The sequence below is a fragment of the Tenrec ecaudatus genome, chromosome X (genome assembly GCF_050624435.1).
Source record: "Tenrec ecaudatus isolate mTenEca1 chromosome X, mTenEca1.hap1, whole genome shotgun sequence".
Taxonomy (NCBI): Eukaryota; Metazoa; Chordata; class Mammalia; order Afrosoricida; family Tenrecidae; genus Tenrec; species Tenrec ecaudatus.
This window is the reverse complement of record NC_134548.1, coordinates 115,827,112-115,848,026: the sequence shown is the minus strand read 5'-3', so window position 1 is coordinate 115,848,026 and position 20,915 is coordinate 115,827,112.

Here is a 20,915-nt window from a genome sequence, read left to right as displayed (position 1 = left end):
TTTTAAGAAGAAACAGAAATAGCTTTATTGGGGGGTGGGAGGAAAAGCTCCTGGATGAGGTTCTGTGACCTAGGCCAACAGGGCAGCGAAGTCATGCTCAGCAGCTGGGGGCGCGGGTTTTTAAAGGGGTGGTGAAGAATGTATGGCAATTAGCAAATGGGGTCTGGAAACTCCAGAATTGCTTGTTGACTCCTTACAGCTTTCTTTGAGCCTGAAACATCTGGTGTCACTGGTTATCTTATCTGGCGCCCCCTGTTGCTGAGCTTTGGGATATGCAGGGAAGCACATGTGGGGCCTGGACCTGCTTCAGCTTAGTCCAAACAGGGCTGCCTAGTTTGGACCCTGCCCAAACATGAAGTACCATAGAAACCAGGTTGTGATAGTTCTCCAACATCACATCTTGATATAGAGTCTTCTGAGAAGGCTTCAGGAGCAGCCATTCCTCCCAGGTGAACTTTACTGCCACATCATTGAATGTCAGTGATTCCCTCTTGGGACATTCACGCTGCACCTTCTCTATAAATTTCTTAATTGGGTTGTGAGTCTCTGTCCTTGAGTTCAAGGAAGAATTTTTTGTTTTAATATTCTAGATTCTACACCCTTATCAAATACATAGTTCCCAAATATTTTCTTCCATTTTATAGTTTGTCTCCATATTTATTTGATAAAGTCCTTTTAAATTTGAATTCATATACATCACATTTGCTAATTTAACCTTTTGCAAATGTACAATTTTTTATGTCAATTACATTTATATATAAGGAATCCTTTCCAATAATTGTCCAATTTTGATCACCATAAAGAGCAAGTCACTACTTCATCAGTGACATAAGGTCCCCTAGTACTCAGTAATAAGCATTGGTCTCGATTCAGAGTATTTAGCTATTCTACAAATCTCATGTAAGGGACATCATGCAATGGTAGCTCTTATGTCAGTGTTTCTCAACCTTCCTAATGCTGCGACTCTGTAATACAGTTCCACATGTTGTGGTGACCCCAACCATAAAGTTATTTTTGTTGCTATGTTACAACTGTAATTTTGCTACTGCTATTAATCATGATGTAAATATCTGATATGCAGGATGTATTTTCATTTTTACAAATAGAACAAAATTAAACATAATTAAATCATAGTGATTAATCACAAAACAATATGTAATTATATGTAGTATAATATTTATGTGTTTTCTGGTAGTCTTAGACAAACCCTCTAAAAGGGTTGTTCAACCCCCACAGGGGTCAACTCATAGGTTGAGAACCACTGTCTTATGTGATTGGCTTAACTTGTTTTGCTTAACATTTTCAAATATTGTCCACGTTGTAGTATGTTTCAGGTTTCCAATTCTCTTTGTGGCTGAGTAATATTCTATTGCATCTTTAACCATATTTTATTCATCCATTGATTGGTTGCTGGACATATAGGTTGAGTCCACCTTTTGTTTGCAATGAATGTTGCTAAAATAAACATTGGTACATACATTTGAAAGAAAGGCATTTGGGCCCCATTTGACCGCTCTGGATCCCAAGGCTGATTGTCACAAGCAAAGGGCAGACATGCCTCTAGCTTCTTCCATTTTTTGCCCTATTCTGCCACCATCCATCCCTCCCATGACCCTCAACCTCGGTGACTGGGTATGATAATTCATTGCAATGGCCACACAGAACTCACAGATGAAGTTAACAAATTATATTCAAGAGAGAAATGCTCAGGATACAGTTGTTCAGCTAGGACAGTTTCTTTTCTGTGGTGCTAGCAAGCAGGTCTCTCTCTGGTCCCCAGCCTCTTGACCTGCTTTCTACTCTGCTTAGAGATTGTTACAATGCTATTTGGGGGCAGGCAAAATTACTCTAAAATCATACCATTCCACAATAGGCTTCTACCTGAAGACATTTGGCTCCAGCTCTGTGGGTCAGAAATCATGTCCCAGTCTCCAAGCCAACCTCAACTTTGACTTGCTCTATGGCTTTGGATGTTCACTGTTCTATCTAATGCCTTGGTTTCTTGTTCTTCTTCTGTATGTTTCTCTTTTGTCAATACTAGAGATTCAATGTGTGGGAATCTCAGGGTCCAAAGGATTTCACTACTAGCATGAGGGACAAGCCAGTGTCCACTCCTGGCTCTTCTCTCAGACTTGTAAGGAAATCCCCCTCCATGCTTCTGATATGGCTCTTTGGTACCCAGCAGGGTGGCAATCACAATCATCCCTCTTAATAATCACTCACAGTTGAATTGAATAATGCAATCAATATTTTCTTCTACTTCTTACCCTGACCAATCAGGAAACCAAAGGTCATTTGGTCACAGTAACAAAGGATATGGTAACTTCACGGCATTTAAGTGTGAAGTATTGAACCAACTCCATTCTTTTGCTTTTGATATCTGGTTGTTTCAGCACCATTTATGAAAGTACCTGTTTTCACCCCATTGAGAGGACGTGACACCTTTGTCAAACATCGCCTGGCATTAGATATATGGGGATAATTTAGTTTTAAATATATCCATATGTGACTTCTAAGTCCATGCTCTTAAATATTTTATACCACTATTTCTAAAACATTGTAAAGTATTATAAATAACTATTAAAAATGAAGAACTACAGATTCCCACATAAGCCAAGTATCATAACCACCATGCTATATTACGAAGGAAATAAAGTGACTACTACATAGCACAGCACTGAACTCCATGTTCTTATCCCCCTTCTATATAGACCACTGCTAAACAGCAACACCAAAACATGTGGCCCAGGAAGGAAAAGTATGGCTGGAGATTGATTGTAGAAGCAATGATGTTTGACATACTTGAACTATTGAATGATATGACATGTGCATTAATTCCCAAGTTCCAGTAAATTAAAAAACAAACTGAAGAAAACATAGATCCGGGAATGAGTCTGGATTTGCACTGAATTCTAGCTCTTATATCATGGCTCAGCTGGATGTAACATATAACACACTATATGTGTGTATATATATATATACATGTATATATATATTACTCACCTTCATGAAATGATCACTGAGATAAGGGTGCTATAGCAAAATGTGGTGAAGAGAGTATATAGTGCCTAACTGTCCATTGGAATAGTAACTGAGGTCTTAAAGGCTTGTATTCAAGCAAACAGCCATCTATGGGAGAGAGCAACTAAGTCCACTGAGAAGCACACCAGCTTGTGTGATCCAAAGATGATAATTATAATATTTGAACAGAAAAGTATCTAATTTAAAATTATGAACACACAATTTATAGAAGGCTATGGAGAAAAAGGGAGTCATAAATCCATCTGCAGAGTATCTAGTCAGACTGAGCCACTGGCAGAGTCCGGAACAGCCTTACTCTCAGGCAGAGACCATGGTAATATTGATTATGCTGGATTGAACTCCACACTTGTCCAGCTGACTTCCATATAGACATGACCTTAATTTCTTCTGGATGCAAGTAACATGGTATAAGATATGAAAATAATTTATAATTTATCAAGGGTTCATGAGTATGGGAGGGGAAATAATCAGAAGCTGATCCCAAGGGCTCAAGTGGAAAAAATATTTTTAAAAAGATTATGGCAACATATATACAAATATGCCTGACACAATAGATGTACAAATTGTTATAAGGGCTGTGAAAACCTCCAATAAAATAATTTAAAAAAACATATCTTTTAGATATTCCATGACAGAAATTTCGTCCCTGGGTCCTTGAATGTTGATGGGGGTCTTCTCCATCTCATGCATTATTTGTATTTTCATCTTTATGCAATATGATCTTATCCTTCCCACCTTAGTGCGATTTGTTTTGCATTGTTTTCTGCGAGGATTCACAGCTGTGAAGCACAGGAGGAGTGGATGTGTGATGATAATAACTGTTACAAAGTGCTATAGGGAATGCATGCAGGGGGATGGAAGATAGGGTGGGAAGGAGGTCTCAGGAGTAAGTAATGAAGGTTGGAGGAGGGGGTGGGTGGAACTAGAACTGATCATGATCGCACTACTCATTTTAAAGGCGATTTAACCAAAGGAGGGAGGTTGGGATGCTCTGTGATATACGTGGTGCTGATTGCACAATTCCCCTTGATATTATTGATCAATTGAACTAGTCACTTGAATGATATGTAAATTGTGTGCCAATAAAACTGTTGAAGGAAAAAAAGAAGCAAAGATGGCAAGACAACATCTCGTGTACTGTGGGCATGTTATAAGGAGAGACTAGTTCCTGGAAAAGGACATCATACCGGGAAAAGTCGAAGGTCAGCAAAAAAGAGGAAGACCATCGAGGAAATGGAGTGACACCGTGGCTGCGACAACGGACTGCAACGTAAGGACAGCTGTGAGATGATGAAGGACTGGGCAGGGGTTCTTTCTCTTGTGCACTGGGTCGCTATGGGTCAGAACTGACTCCAGGACACCTAACAACATCAGCCCTTGCGCATTTGGTCCCTATAAGTTCATATTATTTTAGTTATTGTAGTTACTGTATCTGTTTTAAAAACAGATTTTATCACTTCTCGCAGTATTTTTAACAAAAGTAAATGGAAATCACACCTTCAAGGCCAAAATACCAAACACATACCCCATGCGTATTTTTTTAAAGTGATCGATAAGGTTCTGTGGAGAATTGTGGTTATACAGTGAAAATAATAGTATTAGCATGCTTGGCACTGTTGGTTTGGGTGGTATTCTGGCAGATTTCTATTGTAAGGTCTCCTTCTCCATTATTTGTTTCTCAGAAAATCACTGCTATATGTGCATTCAACCCAGAGGTGAGTTAAAACATAATCGACAATGAAAACCAGTGGTTCAAGTAGTTGAATACGTCTGATGTTAGGAATTTAAGAGTGCCTGCATTAGGAACTTAGATGATGTTGCAATGACATGTGATATTTTCTCTTGTTACCAAATTCGCCTCGAAATAATCCTACAGAACAAAGATTACTATTTGTTATTTGAAAGTCAGTAATAGTATCTTAGTTCTGTTGAACACTGATATTATTGCTAGTCTTAGACTTTTAAAAACTTTGTATAAGAGAGGCAGGATAAACAATTCAGAGAAAAAAAGAATGGGACCAATGTTTCCATGGAGATACAGGAGCAGGGGAGGTGAGAGAAAGGAAAGGGGGTTGGAGACCCAACCAAGGGACAAGGGGACAACAAGTGAACTAAAAGAAGGGCATAGGATGCCTAGTGGGGCTTAATCAAGGGCAATGTAGCAACGAAGAATTATTAAGCCCAAATGAAGGCCAAACATGATGGTGGGACAAGAGGAAAGTAAAAGGAAATAGAGAAAAGAACCAGGAGGCAAAGGACATTTATAGAGGTCTAAATACAGGTATGTACATATATAAATATATTTATATGTTAAAAATTAACAATTAAGGTTGCAGTTGGACATTGGGCCGGGTCAGATTTCTATTGAATCAGACTAGAGAAACAAATCCATAGTAGTTACATAATCTATTGTCAATTTGAGGATTAAGAGTGTAGGGGTGAAGTCTAGCCTGTCAATCAGATCATAGCCAATGAGGCTTCTGTGTGGGTACCGCCTTCCCCTAAGGATTCTGGGAATTATGCTATTTCCTCTTGGAGGTAGTAGACTCTCTGCTCACACCCTGGGAGACATAGCAGCTGACAAGACACATGGACCCACCCTGATGCAGCCCTGGTTGCTGGAGAAGCCATGTAAGAGATCCCTACAGCACTGAGATGTTGTCAATGCCACTGGATCCAAAGATTTTATACCCACTGGCCTGTGATCTTCTACATTCAGTGTCATTGCATGTGTTTCGTGAGTCTGAAGAGGACTTTAGAGATTGCTGTGGGACATATGGGCTAATATCGGACTTATGGACTCGATCGGGACTGGGCTGGGATATTTTCTCAATGTCCAAATGCTCTTGTATATAAATCTCTTTCTTGTACACATGTGTGTCCATGGATTTGTTTCTCTAGTCTCCCCAGACAAACACAGTTGCATACCATAAGCACTTGTCTTAGAGGAATTACCTAGATACATATAGTATTACAAAGTCACCTAAACTTTCTTGAAAAAGTCTCCATTAAAAGAATTTCCTACCCTCATAGTCTGGTAGGAAGATTGGAAATATTTTTAGACAAGGTAATAATGAAAATAGTTCTTGCTATCCCTAATATTACATCATACAGTCATTCACTCAATATATTTATTGATTTGATAATATGTGTATGGAAATGCATCTCACAGATTGGGCTTCTAAACGACATACTATCTTGTCACAGTCCTTGCCACAGTCATTAATGGCACTTGCATTTTATGATTGTTGAAATGACAATCAATCCAAAAAAAAAAAAACAGTTGGAAATGTGTCCTTGGAACAAACCTAAGCACAATTATGATGTTCTTGGAAGGAAGAAGAAAGACGTATTCTAAATCTTTTAGGCATACCCGTGCAGTGATGCTATTGCATTATAGATTTGCTTTATGGTACTTAAGAGAAGTGGACATGGAATTTTAAAGATGGAAGGTGACCGTAAGAATTCTTGTTGTCATACAGGGTATGGAATAAAATGAGCATGACCATTTCACTCATTCTTAGAATACTTTCCATGAAAAATGCTGTCTTCATGTGCTGCTATACAACTTGCCATAGCTCTTTGATTATTTCTTTAAAATTAAGGGTATTTTTGTTTCATTTGACACAGTTACATTGTTCTTTTTTTGCAGAAAATGGAGATACATGTTATTTATAGGTTTTACTTCTCATTCCAGCAATACTATGGTAACAGCAATGGCCTTTTGAGTTGATTTATGGTTCATTAATAGATGAAAAGTAGATTAATTTGTTACAAAATCTAATAGAATAAGACATGTAAACCAACATCTTAGTAGACAAATTGCTGTTTTATCTCTGCATGAATCATTGGGGTTGTCAACTAAGTAAATGCAAAAATTAAGGTGATTATGGGGCCTTCCTGTACAGAAATATTCTGAGAAGCTCACTTTGAGACCTACTTTCAAACCTTCCTAAGGTGCTTAGCATTCAGGCAATCTTACCAAATAACCCCAAGCCCACTGCCTTGAGTTTATTTCTATTTATAGTGACCCTAAACTAGGCTTCAAAGGTTTAGTAAATATTTATAAGAGCAGACAGACTAATCTTTCTCCCTCAGAGTGTTATGGAGTTTGAACTAGCAGTCCAACATATACCAAATAACACAACCAGGGATCATCTTAGACTTAATCAACTTAGGGATCATCTTTGACTTAACGTCTTAGAGGATAAAAATTCTTATAAAGGAACTTTTGGTATTTTACCATTAAATAAATGAAGCAGGTATGTGCATTATAGTTAAATATTCAATATTGAGGATTTCTGTAGGAAGACCCAGATGAGTACACCCTGGTGGCACAGTGGTTACCCATTGGCCTATGATCTGCATGGTTGGCCGTTTGAAATCAACAGCAGCTCCATGGAAAAAGCCTAGGCTTTTTACTCCCATAAACAATTACAGGTTCTGGAACCCACAAGGGCTCACTATGAATCAGCATTGAGTCAATGGTAGTGATTTGGTTCATTTGGTAGGAGGCCCAAACCCAACCACTGACATTCAAGATTTGGAGGTCAATAGAGTTAATCAGGGACAGGTGTATTGGGATTAGCAATAGTGCCCATGCCTACTTGATATTGAAGAACACATAGTTAAATTATTTTGACCAGAATTCCTTAATTGCTCATGTTTGAGAGAGAAAGGAAAAATGCAAACACACTGCCATTGAATCAAAGCTGACTCACAGTGACCCTTAGAAGACAGGGTTGAACTTCCCTGAGAGTTTCTGAGAAGGTAATTGTTTAGAAGAAAAGATAGCCCCATCTTTCTACTTCAGAGCACCTGGTGATTTCCAACTGCTAACCTTTCAGATCACAGCGCCATGTGCAACCACTACACCACCAATGCTTCTATGGTCAGGAGAGGAGAAAGCAAATGAGGAGTTTTCCAGATGGGTGATTTTGAGGAAAATGATAAGAAAGTAAGAGATTTGAGGTTGCTGTTGAGATACCCATTTGTAAGTGAATTTAATGTGATGTACATGATCTCTCTTGTAAAGAGAAGAGAACAGAGGTTAATAAATTAGCATAAAATGGAAATGTTAAGGAGCCTGTGGCATAGAAGAAAAAAGTATAAGTTTTGTGAAAGTGAGATTTTTTGAAAAGCAAGTACTTATAGGTGGAGGGTTAAATGTTCAAATAGAGAGTAGTTTTGAGAGAAGATAAACTATAGGAGGAGATTATGGATATAAAAAGTACAGGTATCTAAAGCAGAGTGTAATTGGAAGTAACTGGTGCTGAACAGTGGGCCATGAACTATACTGCTAGGTTATCGAATTGATCATCCCAAAAGAATGTTGGTATAACTGAAAATTGTAGCAAGATCTGTGATACAAAAAAATAATGTGAGCAAATTATTAAAGTATTCAATTAATTTCAATGTAGTATTAGGGACCCTAAAAGTCTTATTTATTTCCGTCGAAACTTTGGACTAATCAGTCTTCTTTTTTTTTCTTTTTTATTATTCCAAAGAAAGTTATGTCATAATTTTTTTAAATATCAATATATCTTTATCCCTATTAAGGAGTCCTGAGGGCACTGTGGGATAAGGGTTGAACTGTTAACTCCAAGGTCAGGAGTTTAAACCCATTACCAACTCCTCAGAAAAGTGATGAGGTTGGTCTGCTTCCATAAAGATTTACAGCCTAGGAAACCCTACAGACGGTCCCTATGAGTCAGAATCCACTCCATGACAATGGGTTTTGTTAGTCTATTACACTTTGAAAACTGAGCCTTTTTGATCTGGAACCGCACATCTTCTAGTTCTTCAGAAGAACGGCCCTGTAATAGTCCTCTCAGCACTATTTCCATATCATTTCGTATTTCGTGTGGGAGTCCTTTGATTTGGAGGAACACATTCTCATCGACTTCCAGAACCAGGGTCTAGAAGAAGGTTTTTGGTTTTAGTTTTTGTTTTTACATCTTTTGCGTCTGAAATTCATTTTATTATATTTATTCTGCTCTCATGCCTGGTGGATTTTCTAGGTATAAAATTTCACATATATAATGATTTTTCTACTTGGGATAGCATAACTCTGAAAGCTTTCATTTCTTTGTTGGGTTGTTGGATGATCTTATTCAATGTTGATTTTCACCCCTTCATTTGTGACCTGTGTTATTTCTAGAAGCTTTGATGAACTGTGATAGTTATGTGTCGGGTCAACTTGGTTGGGCGTGGATTCTATTGTTTGGCCGTTGAAGCCTCCCCTAGGATAGGAGGTAGCATGATGTCATCTGTCCCACTATGAGATCCGCTATGAGAAGCCCAGCACTGTTGAAAGGTTATGGCAGAGTGCAACCCCTGCTCAGGTCACAGCTTAATGTATCCCCTGGTGTGACTTCTTTCATCTACAAGTAGACACTGCAGAGAGCTCATTCACTTATTGTGGGTGTGCATCCCACATCTGGGTATTTGACCTCTGGTCTTTAGACTTGAGGCGATGGCTCTTTATATTGTCTGGAGACTCTGGGAATCCTCACTCTACCATCTGACCTGCTGGCCTGGTATTCATCCACCTCTGCATCCACCTGTTATAGGCTTCTTCTTTGTTCATCAGCCCCAGAAGCCACATAAGTCAAGAAGGCCTCCAGCTTACAGCTGACCCACAAACCTACACTGAGTTGGATATACTTGCTTACAGAAATGTGTGAGTCACTTTCTTGATCTATCTATCTATCATCTATCTACCTAATACTGACTTCTCTTCCATTGAAAACCCAGCTTAACACATGACCCTATCTTTGTCCAGGGTAGTCTGCAATAATGAAGATGTGTCCTGGTTTCTGCTTCTTTTAATCTATTGTAGTAGGAGAGAAGGCCATGTGTAAGCTCTTTGATTTGGCCACCATGTCACTAAGTTATATTCTTGAATATTTTTCTTCCATCCTTATTTTCTGCTCTTTCTTTCTTGAAATGATCAGATCTCTTAGATTGAATCTATACATTTCACTTTCATTTAGCATTTATTTCATTTTACCTATTGTTTCACTTCTAGCACATTTTTGTTCTTTCAATTATCATTTTCATAGATGTGATGTCTTCTATAATCTCTGTAAGCTGTTAATTCTATTTTTGTTTTCATTTGTTTTAGTTTCTTTGTACTTATTTTTTTCATTGTCTGTCTCTGTTTCTTTCCCTTTTCTGTTTGTTCATTTTAAGCTCCATGTTTCAGATCAGAAAATTTCTTCAAGTGCCTGTTTAATCTTTGCTCTCTAGTCATACTTCAGAGTGAAGGAGTTGTTGATTTATATTTAAGAAGGATAGGATAAAATGATTTTAAAACACCTTGTTCTTCAGTGAATGAATTGTTGATCTTCACTGTAGAGTGACTGTACAGAAACATGAACATCTGTGAGAGAGGTGTTCAAATGTTTCTATATAACGTTTCCCCATTGGAGAAGACACTGGTTCTCCAAACTTTTATTCTGTCACGTCTTGCCTGGTTTGTTTGCTTGTGCTTGTGATGTCATAGAGACAGAGAGTCCCAGTTTTCAATATAAAAAAAAACTACCTTAATTCCATTAAAAATATTTTCATCCACCACCACGATTATCAGAAAGCCGGAAAACACAACATCTGGAGTCTTTTACAGAGGGCATGCGAGAGGAGGAGGTGGGAGAAAGGAAGAGGGGAGCCAACAGACCCAGGGACAGAGAACCACAAGAGACCTAAAATCAAAGTTGAAGAGGGGGTAGAATGCCTGGTGGGCTTTGATCAAGTGCAAGGTAGCTGAGAGGAGTTACGGAGAGCAGAATGAAGGTTGAACATGATAGTGGGACAAGAAGAAAGTAAAAGGAAATAGAGGAAAAATTAAGAGGCAAAAGATACTTATAGAAGTATAAATATAGCTCTCTGTGCAGACCTAGCTGCTGAGATCATGGCTCTCCAGGAGTCACAGAGATACTGGGCACCAGGTCTATTCTCGCTCTTGCTTGTAATAACTGGAAGTGTGTTGTCAAGCCCTGGATTTTTTAGAAATAATATCCCTCTAGAGGAAAAAGACAGCTCTGAAGTCCTAAGATGCTCGTTATGGAGGATGGTGTCATACTGCTCTGGTCTCAACACTAAACTGTCCCCAGTCTGGTCCCCATGTGTGTCCTTTCCTGCTCCCGGGCCTCTCCAGGAAGGGCAAAAGAGCAGCCTTTTATGCGCCCCTGCCAGTCATGGCAGTCATACCAAACAACACGACCGAGCACTGACGTGCTGCTGGGTGTTACTCCTAGCTCTGCCACTTTCTACCTGTGTGACCTTCAGCAAACACTTAATTTTTCACTGTACCCTGGTTTTCTCTCTTAAAAAATGAAATGTCAATAATACGACCTGGCTCGGGGAATGCGCTAAGATAGATGTGGTAGTGATTGTACAATTACCCTTGATATAATTGGACGATTGAATTATTCAGGTGTACAATATGTAAATTGTGTGTCAATAAAAATGTTGAAAAAAATAATAAATAAATCATAGTACCTAGCTTTCACCCCAAATCAACAGATTCGCCTACAAGAGTGATAAGCAATAATAATACTAACTAATAGTCATAAGTAAACCTTTTTGGAAATCCACCTTACGATGGGGGGAGGAGCTAATCTGTTTCAGAGAAGATGATTACATTACTGTTAGTGAGTAAATCTGGAGGAGCAGCTTCCCACGGGGGGAAAAATGCTTGTCAACACTTACAGAGGCAGGCTATTACAGGGCTAAAAAATGTCCATTAATGCATGCCCAGAGAGCCAAGCTAAGGAAACAAGGTGTGGCGCACTGCACATGCTCAGAGGTTTAGATTTCCTGCTGGTAGGCTTGGGTGGGCGCTAAACCTGCATTGGCCCACGTAGTCCAACCTGGATTGGCCCATGTAGGCCAGCTGAATTCAATTCAGCCAATGTGGTCGATCAGGAGTCATCCACCACGCCTCCCCGTGGAAGCCTTGAAAAGGCAGGGGCCCAGAGTCCCCAGAGAGACTTTGTCTGCATGATGCTGAGCAGCCTCTGCCAGGCTGCATGGCCGGGCGGAGTCCTATGGGTGCCGTGTGAACCTGAACCTTCTTCTAACTCTCATCAAACTCACTTGGATCACGAACCAGGCTTCAGCGTGAATTCTTTCTCATGCAGGGCCAAGGACTGAGGTATAACTCTAGCTCCAGAGAGAGCTAACAGATACTTTTGACTTAGTTTCCATCCAGGCCTTGGTGACCTAGGCCATGCGCTAAGCATTTCTTGGACTTTAGACTCGTCTTTTTAAGCCACTCGACACCACTTCATAGACCACACCAGCTGGATTCGATGTAGAACTGGGCTTTTCCTCCAAATCACCTGTAAGCCATTTATGGCACTGACAGCGCAACCCCGGGATCCACTGCATCAGAACTGGACAAAATCAGATTGCAATATGCAAAATTTTGCATCGGAGCTGGAACAAAACATCAGAATCAGACCGGGTGCACATGATTTTTGTAAATCAAAGCGGTTCGTGTTTCGTCACTCTGGGTTAGTTGGCATTGTTAGTACAGGTTGTTTAAAACTTTTGCAGCTGAGTTCCAAGCATTTTTGCTACAATTTTCTTAGTTTTTGTGGCTTTTTTAGATAAAAAAAAAAAACCAAGATTCCTATGAGGGCTTTCTGAAAGGAATCATGATAAGGAACTGGTTAAATGTGTTATTGATATTGTTGATGATAAATTAGTCAACCCTTTTAGAAAACAGTCAAGGAAATGCCAACAGCAGACAACATTACACAGATTTTTTTTTTTTTTAGAAAAGGAGCCAGCCATGTCCTAGTGAAAAAAGGCAAACAAGGAGGAAAATATCTTGGAAAGCAGATACCAGTTGATTTTGTGAAAAGGAATTCCCCTTCCAAACCATGACTCCCTCTCCATCCCTCCTCTCCACCTCTGTGTCCGCAGATCCAGATCCTCATCCATCTCAAGGTATATACGGACCATACTGTAGTTGTTAAAAATTTTTTATGTTGTGTTTCTTGTTTAAATTATATTATTTAACCTTGAACTTATTTACTTTGAAATTTATGTGTCATGTTTTGTATAATGCAAGAGTAGGGTAAAAACTTGGTGGTTGAGAAAATTTGGTCATTTTTCAGTTATTTCTTATGGGAAAAATTGATTCAGAACTTGACAGCGTCACATCTTGATGCTCCTTCTGGTACGGGTTACCATTGAAGTCCGAGGTTCTACTGTAGACTCGGACTGAAGTCTAAAATACCCCTGTGTAAGTAGAAGCAGAAATCCAAAATATCTAGAATTACCAGGCATTGGATTTTGGTTCAGATCGAATGCGTTGAGGGTGTCAAATGAATAGTGGCTTGGGACCACCATATCTTTATTTTAATGCCCTCCTTGTTTTCTTATGGCTTTCTTATGCTTACATTAATCTTATAAGTGTGAATCTGCCTTTTTAAATGAATGTTATTTAACAGTCTGCCCTATCACCAACTCCCATTATGTAAATAGTGTCAGTCACTTAAGAGTTTTATCTGCATCAGTCAACAATTCATGTATTGCAGTCTGAAGCTGACCTATACTTGCATAATTCCCTTTTCTCAACAGTGTTTTAAATTCAATACCATTCTCTAAATTAATGATGCTATCAATATAATTACTTTATGCCCTAGGAGGAAGATTTATAATGTTCTCTATCATAAATAATAATGATTTCTCTAAAATCAACTAGAGACATACATAAGCCTTAGATATATGAATGGCTTTTGGGCTCATACTTAATTCTAGCCCCAATGTAAGAACAGCTAACTGTTATGATATGGCCCTGCTTAATGCTTGCCCTCATGAAGAGATCACTGAAGATATGGGTGCTATAGCAAAATATTTTAAAGAAAACATGTTGCCTAGTTATCAGAAAATATAGTGTCTGATAGAATATATGTATTAATAATGTAAAAAATTAGCAATAAAGAGAGAAAGAAAGAATAGTATCTGGGGTCTTAAAAGGTTTGTCTTCAAACAAGCAGCTAAATGAGACGTCAACTAAGTCCACATGGAAACTCACTGGTGTATGTGATCCAAGGATTTTAAAACATAAAACCCCAAATCTGAAGGAAAGAATAGTATCAGAGCATAAATAATGAACACCCAGTTTTCAGAAGGCTATGGATGACCGTGGAAGCCCAAAATCCATTTGCAGGGCCCTCATATGAATTAAGTCCCCAGTAAATCCCTTCTGACTGTACTCAAGGGTTGTGAATGTCTTTGCTACCAAATGGAAAACATTGTAAAGTTTATTGTGGCTGATGTAGTTATGTTAAAATATAATACCTTATCATTTGATCTTCCCTTTGATCTAATTTAAGGTTATTTAAGTTTTTAATATGCTCTGCCTTCTCAATGATTGAGGTTTTTAATGTTTGTCTAGCTGCTGTTTGCTTGTTTAGAATGACAGTATAATTGTGTTTTATTTTGTGTGGCTTACTGTATTTGCAATCCAGGGCAAGTACATCTATAGAAACAGTAACTGGGTTAGGGGCATGGCAGAGGATGATGGAGGAAATGGGGAGCTAGCAATGAGTATGAGAAGAAAATGTTCTGAGATTTATTGTGATGATGATTGCATAAATCGTTCTAATATCACTAAATAATTGAATTGTATGATATGTGATATGTATGCCAATAAACTATTTTAAATATATAAAGAATATAATTATAGGCATGCATATATACATATATTAATATATAACAATAGCGATATATGTCTATATAGATATATTTATATTTTAGACTTTGATTTTCTCCTCAGTCTTTTGTCAGCACTCCTTATCTATTTTCTAATTTAAAAAAATATGTTGATATTTCTCAGACTTTTTGCCTTCTAGTTGTTTCTGAACTTCTGTTTTATTGGGGTTTGGGTGAAAATTTACATAGCACATTAATTTTCCATTTCACACTGCTACCTTTATTGTTTTGTGATACTAGTTATAATCCTCTCACTGTAAAAACACTTTCCACTTCCTCTCCATCTTCTCTACTTCCATCTGTTCTTCTTTCCTGCTCCTTCCAGTCTTGAGAATTTTTATTCTCGCTGTATCATTACTATCACCTGCAAAATTATAGGCAAGTTGTTTAATTTGTCTGTTTCTGTTTCTATGCCTTAGGGTTTCCAAGGCTGCATACATTTATAGAAGTAATCAGCCACATCTTTCTCTCAAGCAGTACTTTGTGGGTTGGAACTCCTAGCCATTTTGTTAGCTGCTGAATATTTAACCACGGTGCTACCAGGTCAATGATTTAGATGAGCAGGTGGATAATTGTGACGAACTTTCATAAATGGCATTTATTAAATGGCCACGTAGAATGAGGCTTAAATGATCAAGTACATTAATCATTGCCCCCCCATTATTTAGAACTCATTGATAGTTTCATGCTACAATCAATTTTCCATATGTTCACGGCTGTAGCTGTTTCATGTACCCCATGCAGACATGACAATGTCTGGAGTCAAGAGAAAGAGCGTCATGCGTTCCAAATGTCTTCTGAGGAATGGGGCAACCTCTCTCAGCAGAACACAATGGATACTTCTTTCTCACAGTCCAAAATTCACATGTTATTTTTGGTAGGTGCTGTAAAGTAAGCTCTGACTCGTAGTGACCTTAAGAATAATAAAATGAAAGGTTTCTCATTCCTCATAATAGTGGGCATGATTGAGCCCATTGTTGCAGCTAATGTGCCAATCCATCTCATTGAAGTTCTTCCTCTTTTTGCTGATTTGTCTGCCTTACCAAATATGATGTCCTTCTCCAAGAATTGTTCTTTCCTGATAATGTTACCAAAGTAAGGGAAACAAAGTCTCAGCATTCTCCCTTTGAAGGAATATTTTGTCAGGATTTCCTCCAAAACAAATTTGTTACTAATTTTGACAGTTCAAGAGGTATTTATTTTTGTTTGCCATCACCATCATTCAAAAGCACAAATTTGTCTTTGGTCTTCCTTGTCCATTGTCTAGCTTTCAGAGGCATTTTAGGTCATGGAAAATACTAGGGCTTAGATACCAGATATACTCGGGTATAAATCAACCCGAATATCAGCTGAGGCACCTAAGTTTACTACAAAAACTGCATTAAAAATGTGCTGAAAAAAACTCAGTTTATACACAAGTATATATGGTAAGTTTAACTTTAGACATCAAAATAGGAACTATGATCTTTAAGATTTTAAAGTGCTGTTTTGCAGATTTGTTCTATCCAATCAATTTTAAGCCAATGACTGGCTATGAGGAAAAGACCACAACAGCTGGTCTAGAATAATCAAGATTTATACATAAGGAATGAGGATAGGGTTCTAAACTGTTTAATAATGTGGGACAGGAGTGAACATATGAAGTAATCTGTGTATTCTCAAGTAAGAAGGCCAGGGAAGTGGCGGTTTAGTAAGCAACTAACAGGTGCAGAGGATTTTGTGTACTAACTTTTTTCTCCGGAGATAAAAATATTCAACACACTTCAAATAAAATTAATACCTATAATTTTTATACATATACTGGGTAATGAAAAGTTATTAGTAATGCCAAATACTGGGTTTACTGACATTCAACTCAAATTGTTATTGCAACTAAAAGCTTGCTTATCACCATTTGCATGTATCCAAATTCATTCAGACCCAAATAAAAACAAACAGACATTCCCAATCTAACTACTTCTTGCCTTTCTTTTAGCTGTCAAAAATCCATGTCAATGTAGTTTTATGGCTCCTATATATGCCCTTAAAGTATTCAGGAAAAGTTAATGAATTTCTTTTCTTAACTTCCTCGTTCTGAGTCTTTAGAAAATGAACCTAATGCTTCAACTTGCATTACACGTTTTAGTAAGTTAATTACAACAACGCTTTTACAGTTCAGCCTGATTAAAAATCAAAATGTGGACGTAGTGATAAACCTATTGGCAATTAAGAGACAGCAGGATGGATTATCTCCAGGTGCTCATGAGACTTATCAAGTTTAGAATCTCATTTAACTCTTACACTTTGGTATTTTCCCATGATTGTGGAAGCTCTCTGGTGGCCCTGTTGACTTGCAGATATGCAAATGAGCTGTATCCAACCATGCTTTTCTGGGTTGGGTAATTTTCAGGCAAATATATAGCAAGAGTCTGATTTTTTAAAAATGCATTCCAGGTCTCATTAGTAAACTCAATTTTGGAAAGAGAAAGTGAACGCTTACACTATTTTCCAGTGTGTATTTGATTGGAGAGGAGGTAAAACATTCTCTACTATGCAATACAGTGATAATAAAAATAATAAGCATGCTACCTCTAAGTCTAGTAATGCTGTGAATATTCTGTTTTAGTTCTCCTCTTTTCTGTTTCTTTAGTATAAAATATTGATATAATTCTGTGTTAGCAATAATTATTTGGAAAACCATAACCATTAGCCACATTATTCTTTAGAGTAGACAGCTCATTAAAATTAAAGCGTACAGTGGTGCTTCTTTAAAATAAGTTGTATTAACCTACATGGAAACAGATTTTGTTATGTGACTTTCAAACACAGCTGAACCAGTCATTATAAATAAATTTGTAATAGCTACAAAAACTAAAGACAATTGAGCCATGTAGTGAAGTTGGGGGGCTGAACAAGAACAGCGAACCACAAAATATCACTGCATAACAAATTATTCGCTGGGGTCATTATGTTGATAGTGAAAAATAGTGGTCTACCCTCCCAACAGCAGGAGGTTTTTCAGAGTATAAGGTGCAGAATGAAAGGGTAACTTGAAAAACAAATTTTGAGAAATAGAAAAAAGGAAAAGATTTTACATAAGAATGAGGGGGTACCCCCCAACAAAAACTGTTGCGCAATTATTTTTTTTTTGATAGCAGTATAGTGCATTTGGAGTTCATTCCACCAGGTCAGACTGTTAAACCAGCTTTCTATTTAGAGGATCTTAAAAGATAACATAACAGAGTATGACTGAAAAGGCCTGATTTGTGGCAGATGGGGACTGATTTTACCACCACGACAATGCACCTGTTCACCCAGGCATCTTAGCAAGCCATCCATTTCTTTGGCAAAAACAAAACAAACCAGGATGCCTTTCTTTCCCCACACACTTACTCACCTGACGTCACTTCATGAGACTTTTTTTTGTTTCCACGAATGAACAGGGCCATGAAAGGACAGGTATTTGATGATATAGAAGAGGAGAAGGAAAAACAAGGGAGGTGCTGTCAGCCATCCAAACAGATGAGTTTGAAAACTGTTTTCCAAGAATGGAATTGCTGATTTGACAAATGTATTTTAAAAAATTTAAATATGTACTTTAAAAAATATACTTGGGATGGTACCCCCTCATATAATTGGGACCTAGGAGTGAAAGGAAGTTACATGGAATAATAATTCATCTTTTTTAAGGACATCTTTTTGTTTTCTTTACTGCACTTCTGTTGAGAAGAGTTGAGTTAATCATAATCCTCAGTTGACTTCAAACTTGGTATCACTTCTGCTTGCAAGATACAACTTCATTTGTTTGTTTCTTTTTATCTATTCCCATTCCTCAACCCCCTAGGCAATTGTGTTACTCTTTTAATGATTAAGTCTACTTATAAAATGTGAATTCTTGGGAGAGGGGTTAGTATAATTTAGTTTATACAAATGCTATCATGATTTAGAGTTCATTCTATTTATTTTCTTTATTAATTTGACATTTTTCAAAGTTCTAACTTGCTTGTGTTAGTATATCTATTCTGTCACTTCAAAAGACTATGAGATCACCATATTTTACTTATCAAAAAAAATCCAGTGATGAATGTCCTGATTACTTCCACCTTACTGTTACCAAAACAGCTTGCAATGAGTAATTGCAAACATATCCTTTGTGTGTGTGAATGTGTATATACTGCGTAATATGTTGTGTATACATTTTTCATAACTACCTAGTTCTAGTTTGCTCTCTGGAGTAAATGCTACCACCACAGCACATTGAGGGATCCTGAAATCCAGGACTGAGGAAGTTTTTCTGTCAACATCTAAGTAGACTAATAGGGTAGGCTTTGTAGGCTTTCTGGCATATTCTTCTTTTGGAATCTATTGAAATGTGAAAAAAATTTAATACAGGCTCTACAAAAATAAGTCTGGGTTTTATTTATCCTATGGACAACCTTGATTTCTGATGTAGGCCATATTCCTGTCAATTGGGCATTTATTTCTGTCATTTTGCCAACATACGGGATGTAAAGTGAGAGGTTACTGTATTTGTATTTCTTTGATTATTAATGAGTTTCATTTTTTCAATCATTGGTTAACAGTGGGTTTCCTCATTGGTAAACTTCCTATACATATGATTTATACAGTTTTATAATGTTATTTAAGTAAATTTTCTAGTTGACTTGAAGCAGTCTTTTAGATGTTGCAATAGGCCAGGTTGACCAGAGAAATAAATCCAGAGACACTCATGTGTGTAAGAGAGAGCTTTATATCAAATAACAATTGTATATTGAGAAAACATCCAAGCCCAATCCAGATCAAGCCCCATAAGTCTGATATAAGTACATCAATTCCTCTTTAGACTCATACAGCACAGCAATGATGCCGAAGGCAGGAGGATCACAGACTAGTGGGTGTAGATTCTTGTGGATTCAATGGTGGAGGACTCATCTCCAGGGCTCTGGCTGCCATCAGTATGGCTCCATGTGGCTTGTCAAGAAGAAGGTGGAAACAGAGAGATAGTGTGTCCTTCCTCCAGGGAGAAAGAGAGGAAGTTCCCAGATTCTCATGTGAAGACCATACCTATTCGGAAGCATTATCAGGCTGTGACCTGAATGAAAGTTAAACTCCACCCCTTCAACTCCATTTATCAAGTTGACATGAAATTATGTAACTACCACCAATGTTAAATATTAATTCAATGTCAGTTTTCCTAATTAGTTAGATGCTCATGCATTTTATATTTAGTGCCTTTCATTGAGAAAAATATATAATTTTTATTTATTTTAAGAACTTTATAGGAGTCTGATCATTCAACAGTTGGAATGAGCTACCGTCAGTGTATAATGGATGTCCGAGTAATGATATATTTCTGCACAGACGGAATAGGCATTTGTCAACAATTCTAGAGTGTTTCGAGCATTGAGTGAGTGGATGAACAAGACTATTTAGGTCTCTTTCAATCTTGAGATAATTTAACACTTTCAATCTTGAGATAATTTAATAAGCATGAAGCAGTTTGAGAACAATATTTGGAAATCATAGGATTTGAGTAATTGGTCATTCCCTAATGATTCACTTTTAATCATCCATAAGAAAATGTGAGGTACTTGCCCATATGCCCACAGTGGAGGCTAGACCAGAATTCCCTACTTCACACTTTACTGTGCTTTCCATCACCTTAAAATAATACTTCAAAAAAGAATGGTTCAGCAGTGAACATACTTAGTATTTCCTTTTATAGGAGGAGGTGACTGCAGGGGAAAAATCATGTAGAAAGGAAGATCTACTTTAAAAATTACCAAGAAGTTGCTGATTTATGGCAAATTCTGCTACATTGAACGAAACCACAATCTATTTAGCTACTATCTGATGAAATGATTATAATGCAAGTATCTATATACTTTTAATCTCCCCAAATATGTCACTTGTAACCTTTCTTAAGGATCCTAGGCACAAACTGTACTTTCCCTTTGCTTTAATACTCAAGACTACTGTGCTTTTTGATCTAGACTAGGAGTGTGTTATGAACTGAAACACTGTACAATTCTTAACATCATTCATTTTAAGAAGCTGCTGGGTTAGCCTGTCAGTTTCCATTGCATAATATGTGTATGTCATAAACTCAGACCCTTTCCACAGTGATTGGCAACAAAGCCTCCAAAGATCACCACCCCATTGTC